This window comes from Pleurodeles waltl, chromosome 1_2 (genome assembly GCF_031143425.1).
Source record: "Pleurodeles waltl isolate 20211129_DDA chromosome 1_2, aPleWal1.hap1.20221129, whole genome shotgun sequence".
Classification (NCBI taxonomy): Eukaryota; Metazoa; Chordata; class Amphibia; order Caudata; family Salamandridae; genus Pleurodeles; species Pleurodeles waltl.
In genome coordinates, this window is record NC_090437.1 from 1,357,344,935 (window position 1) to 1,357,359,848 (window position 14,914).

The window sequence follows — 14,914 nt, forward strand, 5'->3', positions numbered from 1 at the left end:
GTAAAAAGGGTATCACAGTATCCCCTAACCACCCTACCATTCAGGATACTATTCCTGTGGTGGGAGAAACCTCTCCTGGGGTGGCACCTGTTCCAAGGGAATCACCAGCTGGCAAAGCTGGACTCCCTGAGGTGGAAGTACCTCTCTGTGGGATAACTAACATTGGTGAGAAAAAGAGCACCATTTTAGTTAACATGGAGCATCCCTCCAACCCTCCCAGAGAAACTTTAGTGCAGAAACTCTGCACTGCCTCACAACACTTAGGACAGCATCCCTGCCCTAGTGTGGAGCTGATAGGACAGCATCCCTGCCCTGCTCCAACCCAAGAGAAACAGCATCCCTGTTCTCTCTTCCAGCCATATGGACAAAGTTTTTGCCCTGCTATGGCTTTTCTGAGACAGCATCCCTGTCTGGCATTTCCATCACTACAAATAGGTTCAGTGGACAATTCCCACTGCTCTAAACTAAAACTTACTGATAGAAACTCTGAAAATACATCTTCACATTGTTGCTTAGCTAAAAAACTTCAAACAGGGTGGTTTACATCCCCACAGGGAAGTAACCATATAGTGGATGATAAAGGGAGTAACCAGTCTATTGCAGAGCTACTCTCTACTTATCACCACTTAGACAATAAAGTCTCAACTGGCCAAGGTTAGCCTAATTGTCCTTCGTTTGGGGGGGGGTTGTGTGAGAAGGTAGCCTCTTTCTAGCCTTGTTACCCCCACTTTTGGCCTGTTTGTGAGTGTATGTCAGGGTGTTTGTCACTGTTTTCACTGTCTCACTGAGATCCTGATAGCCAGGCCTCAGTGCTCATAGTGAAAACACTATGTTTTCAGTATGTTTGTTATGTGTCACTGGGATCCTGCTGGTCAGGACCCCAGTGCTCATAGGTTTGTGGCCTATATGTATGTGTCACTGGGACCCTGTCACACAGGGCCCCAGTGCTCATAGGTGTGCATGTATATGTTCCCTGTGTGGTGCCTAACTGTCTCACTGAGGCGCTGCTAACCAGAACCTCTGTGGTTATGCTCTCTCATTACTTTTAAATTGTCACTAACAGGCTAGTGACCATTTTTACCAATTTACATTGGCTTACTGGAAGACCCTTATAATTCCCTAGTATATGGTACTGAGGTACCGAGGGTATTGGGGTTCCAGGAGACCCCTATGGGCTGCAGCATTTCTTTTGCCACCCATAGGGAGCTCTGACAATTCTTACACAGGCCTGCCACTGCAGCCTGAGTGAAATAACGTCCACGTTATTTCACAGCCATTTTACACTGCACTTAAGTAACTTATAAGTCACCTATATGTCTAACCTTTACCTGGTAAAGGTTAGGTGCAAAGTTACTTAGTGTGAGGGCACCCTGGCACTAGCCACGGTGCCCCCACATTGTTCAGAGCCAATTCCCTGAACTTTGTGAGTGCGGGGACACCATTACACGCGTGCACTACATAAAGGTCACTACCTATATGTAGCTTCACCATGGTAACTCCGAATATGGCCATGTAACATGTCTATGATCATGGAATTGCCCCCTCTATACCATCCTGGCATAGTTGGCACAATCCCATGATCCCAGTGGTCTGTAGCACAGACCCTGGTACTGCCAAACTGCCCTTCCTGGGGTTTCACTGCAGCTGCTGCTGCTGCCAACCCCTCAGACAGGCAGCTGCCCTCCTGGGGTCCAGCCAGGCCTGGCCCAGGATGGCAGAACAAAGAACTTCCTCTGAGAGAGGGTGTGACACCCTCTCCCTTTGGAAAATGGTGTGAAGGCAGGGGAGGAGTAGCCTCCCCCAGCCTCTGGAAATGCTTTGTTGGGCACAGATGTGCCCAATTCTGCATAAGCCAGTCTACACCGGTTCAGGGACCCCTTAGCCCCTGCTCTGGCGCGAAACTGGACAAAGGAAAGGGGAGTGACCACTCCCCTGACCTGCACCTCCCCTGGGAGGTGTCCAGAGCTCCTCCAGTGTGCTCCAGACCTCTGCCATCTTGGAAACAGAGGTGCTGCTGGCACACTGGACTGCTCTGAGTGGCCAGTTCCACCAGGTGACGTCAGAGACTCCTGCTGATAGGCTCCTTCAGGTGTTAGTAGCCTTTCCTCTCTCCTAGGTAGCCAAACCCTCTTTTCTGGCTATTTAGGGTCTCTGTCTCTGGGGAAACTTTAGATAACGAATGCATGAGCTCAGCCGAGTTCCTCTGCATCTCCCTCTTCACCTTCTGATAAGGAATCGACCGCTGACCGCGCTGGAAGCCTGCAAACCTGCAACAAAGTAGCAAAGACGACTACTGCAACTCTGTAACGCTGATCCTGCCGCCTTCTCGACTGTTTTCCTGCTTGTGCATGCTGTGGGGGTAGTCTGCCTCCTCTCTGCACCAGAAGCTCCGAAGAAATCTCCCGTGGGTCGACGGAATCTTCCCCCTGCAACCGCAGGCACCAAAAAGCTGCATTACCGGTCCCTTGGGTCTCCTCTCAGCACGACGAGCGAGGTCCCTCGAATCCAGCGACACCGTCCAAGTGACCCCCACAGTCCAGTGACTCTTCAGTCCAAGTTTGGTGGAGGTAAGTCCTTGCCTCACCTCGCTAGACTGCATTGCTGGGAACCGCGACTTTTGCAGCTACTCCGGCCCCTGTGCACTTCCGGCGGAAATCCTTCATGCACAGCCAAGCCTGGGTCCACGGCACTCTAACCTGCATTGCACGACTTTCTAAGTTGGTCTCCGGCGACGTGGGACTCCTTTGTGCAACTTCGGCGAGCACCGTTTCACGCATCCTCGTAGTGCCTGTTTCTGGCACTTCTCCGGGTGCTACCTGCTTCAGTGAGGGCTCTTTGTCTTGCTCGACGTCCCCTCTCTCTGCAGGTCCAATTTGCGACCTCCTGGTCCCTCCTGGGCCCCAGCAGCGTCCAAAAGCGCCAAACGCACGATTTGCGTGTAGCAAGGCTTGTTGGCGTCCATCCGGCGGGAAAACACTTCGTCACGACTCTCCAAGGCGTGTGGGATCCATCCTCCAAAGGGGAAGTCTCTAGCCCTTGTCGTTCCTGCAGTATTCACAGTTCTTCAGCCTAGTAAGAGCTTCTTTGCACCAACCGCTGGCATTTCTTGGGCATCTGCCCATCTCCGAGTTGCTTATGACTTTTGGACTTGGTCCCCTTGTTCCACAGGTACCCTCAGTCAGGAATCCATCGTTGTTGCATTGCTGATTTGTGTTTTCCTTGCATTTTCCCTCTAACACGACTGTTTTGTCCTTAGGGGAACTTTAGTGCACTTTGCACTCACTTTTCAGGGTCTTGGGGAGGGTTATTTTGCTAACTCTCACTATTTTCTAATAGTCCCAGCGACCCTCTACAAGGTCACATAGGTTTGGGGTCCATTCGTGGTTCGCATTCCACTTTTGGAGTATATGGTTTGTGTTGCCCCTATCCCTATGTTTCCCCATTGCATCCTATTGTAACTATACATTGTTTGCACTGTTTTCTAAGACTATACTGCATATTTTTGCTATTGTGTATATATATCTTGTGTATATTTCCTATCCTCTCACTGAGGGTACACTCTGAGATACTTTGGCATATTGTCATAAAAATAAAGTACCTTTATTTTTAGTATAACTGTGTATTGTGTTTACTTATGATATTGTGCATATGACACTAAGTGGTACTGTAGTAGCTTCACACGTCTCCTAGTTCAGCCTGAGCTGCTCTGCTAAGCTACCATTATCTATCAGCCTAAGCTGCTAGACACCCTATACACTAATAAGGGATAACTGGGCCTGGTGCAAGGTGCAAGTACCCCTTGGTACTCACTACAAGCCAGTCCAGCCTCCTACATTGGTTGTGCAGCGGTGGGATAAGTGCTTGAGACTACTTACCACTCTTGTCATTGTACTTTTCATAAGAGAAAAATATACAAAACAAGGTCAGTGTATATACACATAGCCAAAAAGTTTTGCATTTCCTCTTTTCACTCTTTTCTAAGTGCTGAAAAGTACTTCTAAACTTTCAAAAAGTTCTTAAAAGTTTAAAAAGTTTTTTCTGTCTTTCCAAAAAGTTCTGAAAACTTTTTTCTCTTTTTCTATCACTTTAACTCTCTCTAAAAAATGTCTGGCACAGGAAAAAATGTTGAACTGTCCAAACTTGCATATGATCACCTTAGCTGGAAAGGAGCAAGGAGTCTCTGCATAGAGAGAGGTTTGAGTGTAGGGAAGAATCCTTCCTTAGAACTGTTAATTAATATGCTTAGAGTACAGGATAAGGCCATAAGTGCCCAATCTGTAGAAAAAGTAGCTAATGGTTCCCAATCTGATCCAGGGACTCCCCCAGGAAAAGGTTCAGGAAAGAAACTTCTCAGCCTGCCCATTACTAGACAGTCTAGCATAGTTGGTACAGAGGTTGAATCACACCATACTGATGGTGTGCTCTCACATTATGCTGGTAGCCAAGCTGTTAGGGTGCCCTCTGTAAGGGACAGGTCTCCTTCTGTTCATTCCCATCATACCTCTGTATCTAGAAATGTCCCTCCCACCCACCCTGATGACAGATTGTTAGAAAGGGAGCTCAATAGATTGAGAGTGGAACAAACCAGACTGAAGCTCAAGAAGCAACAGCTGGATTTGGATAGACAGTCTTTAGAATTAGAGAAGGAAAGACAGAAGTTGGGTTTAGATACCCATGGTGGCAGCAGCAGTATTCCCCATAGTCATCCTGCAAAAGAGCATGATTCCAGGAATCTGCACAAGATAGTTCCCCCTTATAAGGAGGGGGATGACATTAACAAGTGGTTTGCTGCACTTGAGAGGGCCTGTGCTGTACAGGATGTCCCTCAAAAGCAGTGGGCTGCTATCCTATGGCTATCATTTAGTGGAAAAGGTAGGGATAGGCTCCTTACTGTAAAAGAAAATGATGCTAATAATTTCCAAGTTCTTAAGAATGCACTCCTGGATGGTTATGGCTTAACCACTGAACAGTACAGGATAAAGTTCAGAGAGACCAAAAAGGAGTCTTCACAAGACTGGGTTGATTTCATTGACCATTCAGTGAAGGCCTTGGAGGGGTGGTTACATGGCAGTAAAGTTACTGATTATGAAAGCCTGTATAACACAATCCTGAGAGAGCATATACTTAATAATTGTGTGTCTGATTTGTTGCACCAGTACCTGGTAGACTCTGATCTGACCTCTCCCCAAGAATTGGGAAAGAAGGCAGACAAATGGGTCAGAACAAGGGTGAACAGAAAAGTTCATACAGGGGGTGACAAAGATGGCAATAAGAAGAAAGATGGTGAAAAATCTCAAGATAAGCATGGGGATAAGGGTAAAACCAAAGATCCCACTTCAAATCTTAAACACTCTTCAGAGGGTGGGGATAAAACAAATTCTTCCTCTTCTTCCCAACCTGCACACATTAAAAAGCCTTGGTGCTTTGTGTGTAAAAACAGAGGCCATAGGCCAGGGGATAAGTCCTGTCCAGGTAAACCCCCTGAGCCTACCACCACTAATACATCAAGCTCTAGTGCCCCTAGCAGTAGTGGTACTAGTGGTGGGACTGCTGGCAACAGTCAAGCAAAGGGTGTAGTTGGGTTCACTTATGGGTCCATAGTGGAAACTGATGTAATCAGTCCCAAGACAGTTTCTGTCACACCTAGTGGCATTGGCCTTGCCACACTGGCTGCTTGTCCCCTTACAATGGATAAGTACAGGCAGACAGTTTCAATAAATGGTGTTGAGGCCTTGGCCTACAGGGACACAGGTGCCAGTTTCACTTTGGTGACTGAAAACCTAGTGCCTCCTGAACAACACATCATTGGACAACAGTATAAGATTATTGATGTCCATAACTCCACTAAGTTTCTTCCCTTAGCTATAATTCAGTTTAGTTGGGGTGGAGTTACTGGCCCTAAGCAGGTGGTGGTATCACCTAGCTTACCTGTAGACTGTCTCTTAGGTAATGGCCTAGAGGCCTCAGGTTGGGCTGATGTAGAGTTTTATGCCCATGCAGCCATGCTGGGCATCCCTGAGGAATTGTTCCCTCTCATTTCAAGTGAAATGAAAAAGCAAAGGAGAGAAGGCCTGAAAACTCAGGATCCCCCTCCATCAACAGGTAAAAAGGGTATCACAGTATCCCCTAACCACCCTACCATTCAGGATACTATTCCTGTGGTGGGAGAAACCTCTCCTGGGGTGGCACCTGTTCCAAGGGAATCACCAGCTGGCAAAGCTGGACTCCCTGAGGTGGAAGTACCTCTCTGTGGGATAACTAACATTGGTGAGAAAAAGAGCACCATTTTAGTTAACATGGAGCATCCCTCCAACCCTCCCAGAGAAACTTTAGTGCAGAAACTCTGCACTGCCTCACAACACTTAGGACAGCATCCCTGCCCTAGTGTGGAGCTGATAGGACAGCATCCCTGCCCTGCTCCAACCCAAGAGAAACAGCATCCCTGTTCTCTCTTCCAGCCATATGGACAAAGTTTTTGCCCTGCTATGGCTTTTCTGAGACAGCATCCCTGTCTGGCATTTCCATCACTACAAATAGGTTCAGTGGACAATTCCCACTGCTCTAAACTAAAACTTACTGATAGAAACTCTGAAAATACATCTTCACATTGTTGCTTAGCTAAAAAACTTCAAACAGGGTGGTTTACATCCCCACAGGGAAGTAACCATATAGTGGATGATAAAGGGAGTAACCAGTCTATTGCAGAGCTACTCTCTACTTATCACCACTTAGACAATAAAGTCTCAACTGGCCAAGGTTAGCCTAATTGTCCTTCGTTTGGGGGGGGGTTGTGTGAGAAGGTAGCCTCTTTCTAGCCTTGTTACCCCCACTTTTGGCCTGTTTGTGAGTGTATGTCAGGGTGTTTGTCACTGTTTTCACTGTCTCACTGAGATCCTGATAGCCAGGCCTCAGTGCTCATAGTGAAAACACTATGTTTTCAGTATGTTTGTTATGTGTCACTGGGATCCTGCTGGTCAGGACCCCAGTGCTCATAGGTTTGTGGCCTATATGTATGTGTCACTGGGACCCTGTCACACAGGGCCCCAGTGCTCATAGGTGTGCATGTATATGTTCCCTGTGTGGTGCCTAACTGTCTCACTGAGGCGCTGCTAACCAGAACCTCTGTGGTTATGCTCTCTCATTACTTTTAAATTGTCACTAACAGGCTAGTGACCATTTTTACCAATTTACATTTGCTTACTGGAAGACCCTTATAATTCCCTAGTATATGGTACTGAGGTACCGAGGGTATTGGGGTTCCAGGAGACCCCTATGGGCTGCAGCATTTCTTTTGCCACCCATAGGGAGCTCTGACAATTCTTACACAGGCCTGCCACTGCAGCCTGAGTGAAATAACGTCCACGTTATTTCACAGCCATTTTACACTGCACTTAAGTAACTTATAAGTCACCTATATGTCTAACCTTTACCTGGTAAAGGTTAGGTGCAAAGTTACTTAGTGTGAGGGCACCCTGGCACTAGCCACGGTGCCCCCACATTGTTCAGAGCCAATTCCCTGAACTTTGTGAGTGCGGGGACACCATTACACGCGTGCACTACATAAAGGTCACTACCTATATGTAGCTTCACCATGGTAACTCCGAATATGGCCATGTAACATGTCTATGATCATGGAATTGCCCCCTCTATACCATCCTGGCATAGTTGGCACAATCCCATGATCCCAGTGGTCTGTAGCACAGACCCTGGTACTGCCAAACTGCCCTTCCTGGGGTTTCACTGCAGCTGCTGCTGCTGCCAACCCCTCAGACAGGCAGCTGCCCTCCTGGGGTCCAGCCAGGCCTGGCCCAGGATGGCAGAACAAAGAACTTCCTCTGAGAGAGGGTGTGACACCCTCTCCCTTTGGAAAATGGTGTGAAGGCAGGGGAGGAGTAGCCTCCCCCAGCCTCTGGAAATGCTTTGTTGGGCACAGATGTGCCCAATTCTGCATAAGCCAGTCTACACCGGTTCAGGGACCCCTTAGCCCCTGCTCTGGCGCGAAACTGGACAAAGGAAAGGGGAGTGACCACTCCCCTGACCTGCACCTCCCCTGGGAGGTGTCCAGAGCTCCTCCAGTGTGCTCCAGACCTCTGCCATCTTGGAAACAGAGGTGCTGCTGGCACACTGGACTGCTCTGAGTGGCCAGTTCCACCAGGTGACGTCAGAGACTCCTGCTGATAGGCTCCTTCAGGTGTTAGTAGCCTTTCCTCTCTCCTAGGTAGCCAAACCCTCTTTTCTGGCTATTTAGGGTCTCTGTCTCTGGGGAAACTTTAGATAACGAATGCATGAGCTCAGCCGAGTTCCTCTGCATCTCCCTCTTCACCTTCTGATAAGGAATCGACCGCTGACCGCGCTGGAAGCCTGCAAACCTGCAACAAAGTAGCAAAGACGACTACTGCAACTCTGTAACGCTGATCCTGCCGCCTTCTCGACTGTTTTCCTGCTTGTGCATGCTGTGGGGGTAGTCTGCCTCCTCTCTGCACCAGAAGCTCCGAAGAAATCTCCCGTGGGTCGACGGAATCTTCCCCCTGCAACCGCAGGCACCAAAAAGCTGCATTACCGGTCCCTTGGGTCTCCTCTCAGCACGATGAGCGAGGTCCCTCGAATCCAGCGACACCGTCCAAGTGACCCCCACAGTCCAGTGACTCTTCAGTCCAAGTTTGGTGGAGGTAAGTCCTTGCCTCACCTCGCTAGACTGCATTGCTGGGAACCGCGACTTTTGCAGCTACTCCGGCCCCTGTGCACTTCCGGCGGAAATCCTTCATGCACAGCCAAGCCTGGGTCCACGGCACTCTAACCTGCATTGCACGACTTTCTAAGTTGGTCTCCGGCGACGTGGGACTCCTTTGTGCAACTTCGGCGAGCACCGTTTCACGCATCCTCGTAGTGCCTGTTTCTGGCACTTCTCCGGGTGCTACCTGCTTCAGTGAGGGCTCTTTGTCTTGCTCGACGTCCCCTCTCTCTGCAGGTCCAATTTGCGACCTCCTGGTCCCTCCTGGGCCCCAGCAGCGTCCAAAAGCGCCAAACGCACGATTTGCGTGTAGCAAGGCTTGTTGGCGTCCATCCGGCGGGAAAACACTTCTGCACGACTCTCCAAGGCGTGTGGGATCCATCCTCCAAAGGGGAAGTCTCTAGCCCTTGTCGTTCCTGCAGTATTCACAGTTCTTCAGCCTAGTAAGAGCTTCTTTGCACCAACCGCTGGCATTTCTTGGGCATCTGCCCATCTCCGAGTTGCTTATGACTTTTGGACTTGGTCCCCTTGTTCCACAGGTACCCTCAGTCAGGAATCCATCGTTGTTGCATTGCTGATTTGTGTTTTCCTTGCATTTTCCCTCTAACACGACTGTTTTGTCCTTAGGGGAACTTTAGTGCACTTTGCACTCACTTTTCAGGGTCTTGGGGAGGGTTATTTTGCTAACTCTCACTATTTTCTAATAGTCCCAGCGACCCTCTACAAGGTCACATAGGTTTGGGGTCCATTCGTGGTTCGCATTCCACTTTTGGAGTATATGGTTTGTGTTGCCCCTATCCCTATGTTTCCCCATTGCATCCTATTGTAACTATACATTGTTTGCACTGTTTTCTAAGACTATACTGCATATTTTTGCTATTGTGTATATATATCTTGTGTATATTTCCTATCCTCTCACTGAGGGTACACTCTGAGATACTTTGGCATATTGTCATAAAAATAAAGTACCTTTATTTTTAGTATAACTGTGTATTGTGTTTACTTATGATATTGTGCATATGACACTAAGTGGTACTGTAGTAGCTTCACACGTCTCCTAGTTCAGCCTGAGCTGCTCTGCTAAGCTACCATTATCTATCAGCCTAAGCTGCTAGACACCCTATACACTAATAAGGGATAACTGGGCCTGGTGCAAGGTGCAAGTACCCCTTGGTACTCACTACAAGCCAGTCCAGCCTCCTACAGTCCCAGATAAACCACCTTACCCTGCCCTATCTGGCACTTTGAAGCCTTGATAGTGAGGCCTGCCTTTTGCAGGGCCTCCAAAACTTTCCATAGGTGGACCAGGTGATCATCCCAGCTGGAGCTAAAGACAGCTATATCGTCCAAATATGCTGCACTGAAAGCTTCCAGCCCTTGCAGGACTGTGTTCACCAACCTCTGAAAAGTGGCAGGTGCATTTTTCAAACCAAAAGGCATTACAGTAAACTGGTAATGTCCTCCAATGGTAGAAAATGCAGTCTTAGGCATAGCATCTTCTGATAATTTGATCTGCCAATACCCTGCAGTCAAATCAAAAGTGCTTAGATACTTGGCAGATGCCAGTGTATCTATAAGCTCATCTGCCCTGGGTATAGGGTGAGCATCAGTTTTGGTTACCAAGTTGAGACCTCTATAGTCTACACAAAACCGCATTTCTTTCTTTCCATCTTTAGAATTGGGTTTTGGTACCAGTACCACAGGAGAAGCCCATGGACTGTCAGAGTGCTCAACCACTCCTAGTTCCAACATTTTCTGAACTTCATGCTTTATGCAGTCCCTGACATGGTCAGGCTGCCTATAGATCTTACTTTTGACAGGTAAACTGTCTCCAGTATCTATAGTGTGCTCACACCAAGAAGTGGTGCCTGGCACAGTAGACAAGAGTTCTGAAAATTGTCCTAGGAGATTTATGCAATGGTCTTTCTGCTCAGCAGTAAGACAATCTGCCAAAACGACACCTTCCACAAGAGCATCTTGTTCTGTGGAAGAGAAGAGATCAGGTAGAGGATCACTGTCTTCTTCCTGTCCCTCATCAGTTGCCATGAGCAGGGTGAGATCAGCCCTGTCATAGTAGGGTTTTAGGCGGTTGACATGGAGCACCCTAAGGGGACTCCTGGCAGGGCCCAAGTCAACCAAGTAGGTGACTTCACCCTTTTTTTCAACAATTGTGTGGGGTCCACTCCATTTATCTTGGAGTGCTCTTGGGGCCACAGGTCCAAGACCCACACTTTCTGCCCTGGTTGGTACTGAACCAAAACAGCCTTCTGATCATGCCATTGCTTCCTGAGCTCTTGGCTGGCCTGAAGGTTTTTACTGGCCTTTTTCATGTACTCAGCCATCCTTGATCTGAGGCCAAGTACATAATCCACAATATCCTGCTTAGGAGCTTTTAAACTCCTTTACAAGTGTGAGTGGACCCCTAACAGGGTGTCCAAAAAGAAGTTCAAAGGGGCTGAAGCCCACTCCTTTCTGGGGTACCTCCCTGTAGGCAAAAAGGAGGCATGGTAGAAGGATATCCCATCTCCTGCGGAGTTTTTCAGGGAGACCCATAATCATGCCTTTGAGAGTTTTATTAAATCTCTCCACCAGTCCATTTGTTTGTGGATGATAGGGTGTTGTGAACTTGTACGTTACACCACACTCCTTCCACATGGCCTTTAAGTATGCAGACATGAAATTGCTTCCCCTGTCTGATACTACTTCCTTTGGGAAGCCCACCCTGGAAAATATTCCCAGGAGGGCCTTTGCCACTGCAGGAGCTGTAGTGGTCCTTAAAGGAATAGCTTCAGGATATCTTGTGGCATGGTCCACTACCACTAAGATAAACCTATTGCCTGAAGCAGTAGGAAGGTCAAGGGGGCCAACTATGTCAACCCCTACCCTCTCAAAGGGAACCCCAACCACAGGCAGTGGGATAAGGGGTGCCTTTGGGGTGCCACCTGTCTTGCCACTGGCTTGACAGGTTTCACAGGACTTACAAAATTATTTTGTGTCCTCAGACATCCTAGGCCAATGAAACAATGGAACCAATCTGTCCCAAGTTTTCATTTGACCCAGGTGCCCAGCTAGGGGAATGTCATGTGCCAGTGTTAGGAGGAACTTTCTGTACTCCTGAGGAATCACTAATCTCCTGGCAGCTCCAGGTTTAGGATCCCTATGCTCAGTGTACAAGAGGTTGTCCTCCCAGTAAACTCTGTAAGAGTCACTGACATCCCCATTAGCCTGTTTGACAGCTTGCTGTCTGAGACCCTCTGTAGGAGGCTAGACTGGCTTGTAGTGAGTACCAAGGGGTACTTGCACCTTGCACCAGGCCCAGTTATCCCTTATTAGTGTATAGGGTGTCTAGCAGCTTAGGCTGATAGATAATGGTAGCTTAGCAGAGCAGCTTAGGCTGAACTAGGAGACGTGTGAAGCTACTACAGTACCACTTAGTGTCATATGCACAATATCATAAGAAAACACAATACACAGTTATACTAAAAATAAAGGTACTTTATTTTTATGACAATATGCCAAAGTATCTTAGAGTGTACCCTCAGTGAGAGGATAGGAAATATACACAAGATATATATACACAATAGCAAAAATATGCAGTATAGTCTTAGAAAACAGTGCAAACAATGTATAGTTACAATAGGATGCAATGGGGAAACATAGGGATAGGGGCAACACAAACCATATACTCCAAAAGTGGAATGCGAACCACGAATGGACCCCAAACCTATGTGACCTTGTAGAGGGTCGCTGGGACTATTAGAAAATAGTGAGAGTTAGAAAAATAACCCTCCCCAAGACCCTGAAAAGTGAGTGCAAAGTGCACTAAAGTTCCCCTAAGGACAAAAGAGTCGTGTTAGAGGAATAATGCAGGAAAGACACAAACCAGCAATGCAACAACTGTGGATTTCCACTCTAGGGTACCTGTGGAACAAGGGGACCAAGTCCAAAAGTCACAAGCAAGTCGGAGATGGGCAGATGCCCAGGAAATGCCAGCTGCGGGTGCAAAGAAGCTTCGACTGGACAGAAGAAGCTGAGGTTTCTGCAGGAACGAAAAAGGCTAGAGACTTCCCCTTTAGTGGACGGATCCCACTCGCCTTGAAAATTCGTGCAAAAGTGTTTTCCCGCCGGAAGGACGCCAACAAGCCTTGCTACACGCAAATTGTGCGTTTGGGGTTTTTGGACGCTGCTGGGGCCCAGGAGGGACCAGGAGGTGGCAAATTAGACCTGCAGAGAGAGGGGACGTCGAGCAAGACAAAGAGTCCTCACTGAAGCAGGTAGCATATGGAGAAGTGCCAGAAACAGGCACTACGAGGATGCGTGAAACGGTACTCGCCGAAGTTGCACAAAGGAGTCCCACGTCGCCGGAGACCAACTTAGAAAGTTGTGCAATGCAGGTTAGAGTGCCGTGGACCCAGGCTTGGCTGTGCACAAAGGATTTCCGCCGGAAGTGCACAGGGGCCGGAGTAGCTGCAAAGTCGCGGTTCCCAGCAATGCAGCCCAGCGAGGTGAGGCAAGGACTTACCTCCACCAAACTTGGGCTGAAGAGTCACTGGACTATGGGGGTCACTTGGACAGAGTCGCTGGATTCGAGGGACCTCGCTCGTCGTGCTGAGAGGAGACCCAAGGGACCGGTAATGCAGCTTTTTGGTGCCTGCGGTTGCAGGGGGAAGATTCCGTCGACCCACGGGAGATTTCTTCAGAGCTTCTGGTGCAGAGAGGAGGCAGGCTACCCCCACAGCATGCACAAGCAGGAAAACAGTCGAGAAGGCGACAGGATCAGCGTGACAGAGTTGCAGTAGTCGTCTTTGCTACTATGTTGCAGGTTTGCAGGCTTCCAGCGCGGTCAGCGGTCGTTTCCTTATCAGAAGGTGAAGAGAGAGATGCAGAGGAACTCGGCTGAGCTCATGCATTCGTTATCTAAAGTTTCCCCAGAGACAGAGACCCTAAATAGCCAGAAAAGAGGGTGTGGCTACCTAGGACAGAGGAAAGGCTACTAACACCTGAAGGAGCCTATCAGCAGGAGTCTCTGACGTCACCTGGTGGCACTGGCCACTCAGAGCAGTCCAGTGTGCCAGCAGCACCTCTGTTTCCAAGATGGCAGAGGTCTGGAGCACACTGGAGGAGCTCTGGACACCTCCCAGGGGAGGTGCAGGTCAGGGGAGTGGTCACTCCCCTTTCCTTTGTCCAGTTTCGCGCCAGAGCAGGGGCTAAGGGGTCCCTGAACCGGTGTAGACTGGCTTATGCAGAATTGGGCACATCTGTGCCCAACAAAGCATTTCCAGAGGCTGGGGGAGGCTACTCCTCCCCTGCCTTCACACCATTTTCCAAAGGGAGAGGGTGTCACACCCTCTCTCAGAGGAAGTTCTTTGTTCTGCCATCCTGGGCCAGGCCTGGCTGGACCCCAGGAGGGCAGCTGCCTGTCTGAGGGGTTGGCAGCAGCAGCAGCTGCAGTGAAACCCCAGGAAGGGCAGTCTGGCAGTACCAGGGTCTGTGCTACAGACCACTGGGATCATGGAATTGTACCAACAATGGCAGGATGGCATAGAGGGGGCAATTCCATGATCATAGACATGTTACATGGCCATATTCGGAGTTACCATGGTGAAGCTACATATAGGTAGTGACCTATATGTAGTGCACGCGTGTAATGGTGTCCCCGCACTCATAAAGTTCAGTGAGTTGGCTCTGAACAATGTGGGGGCACCTTGGCTAGTGCCAGGGTGCCCTCACACTAAGTAACTTTGCACCTAACCTTTACCAGGTAAAGGTTAGACATATAGGTGACTTATAAGTTACTTAAGTGCAGTGTAAAATGGCTGTGAAATAACGTGGACGTTATTTCACTCAGGCTGCAGTGGCACGCCTGTGTAAGAATTGTCAGAGCTCCCTATGGGTGGCAAAAGAAATGCTGCAGCCCATAGGGATCTCCTGGAACCCCAATACCCTGGGTACCTCAGTACCATATACTAGGGAATTATAAGGGTGTTCCAGTAAGCCAATGTAAATTGGTAAAAATGGTCACTAGCCTGTCAGTGACAATTTGGAAAGAAATGAGAGAGCATAACCACTGAGGTTCTGATTAGCAGAGCCTCAGTGAGACAGTTAGTCACTACACAGGTAACACATTCAGGCACACTTATGAGCACTGGGGCCCTGGGTTACCAGGGTCCCAGTGACACATAC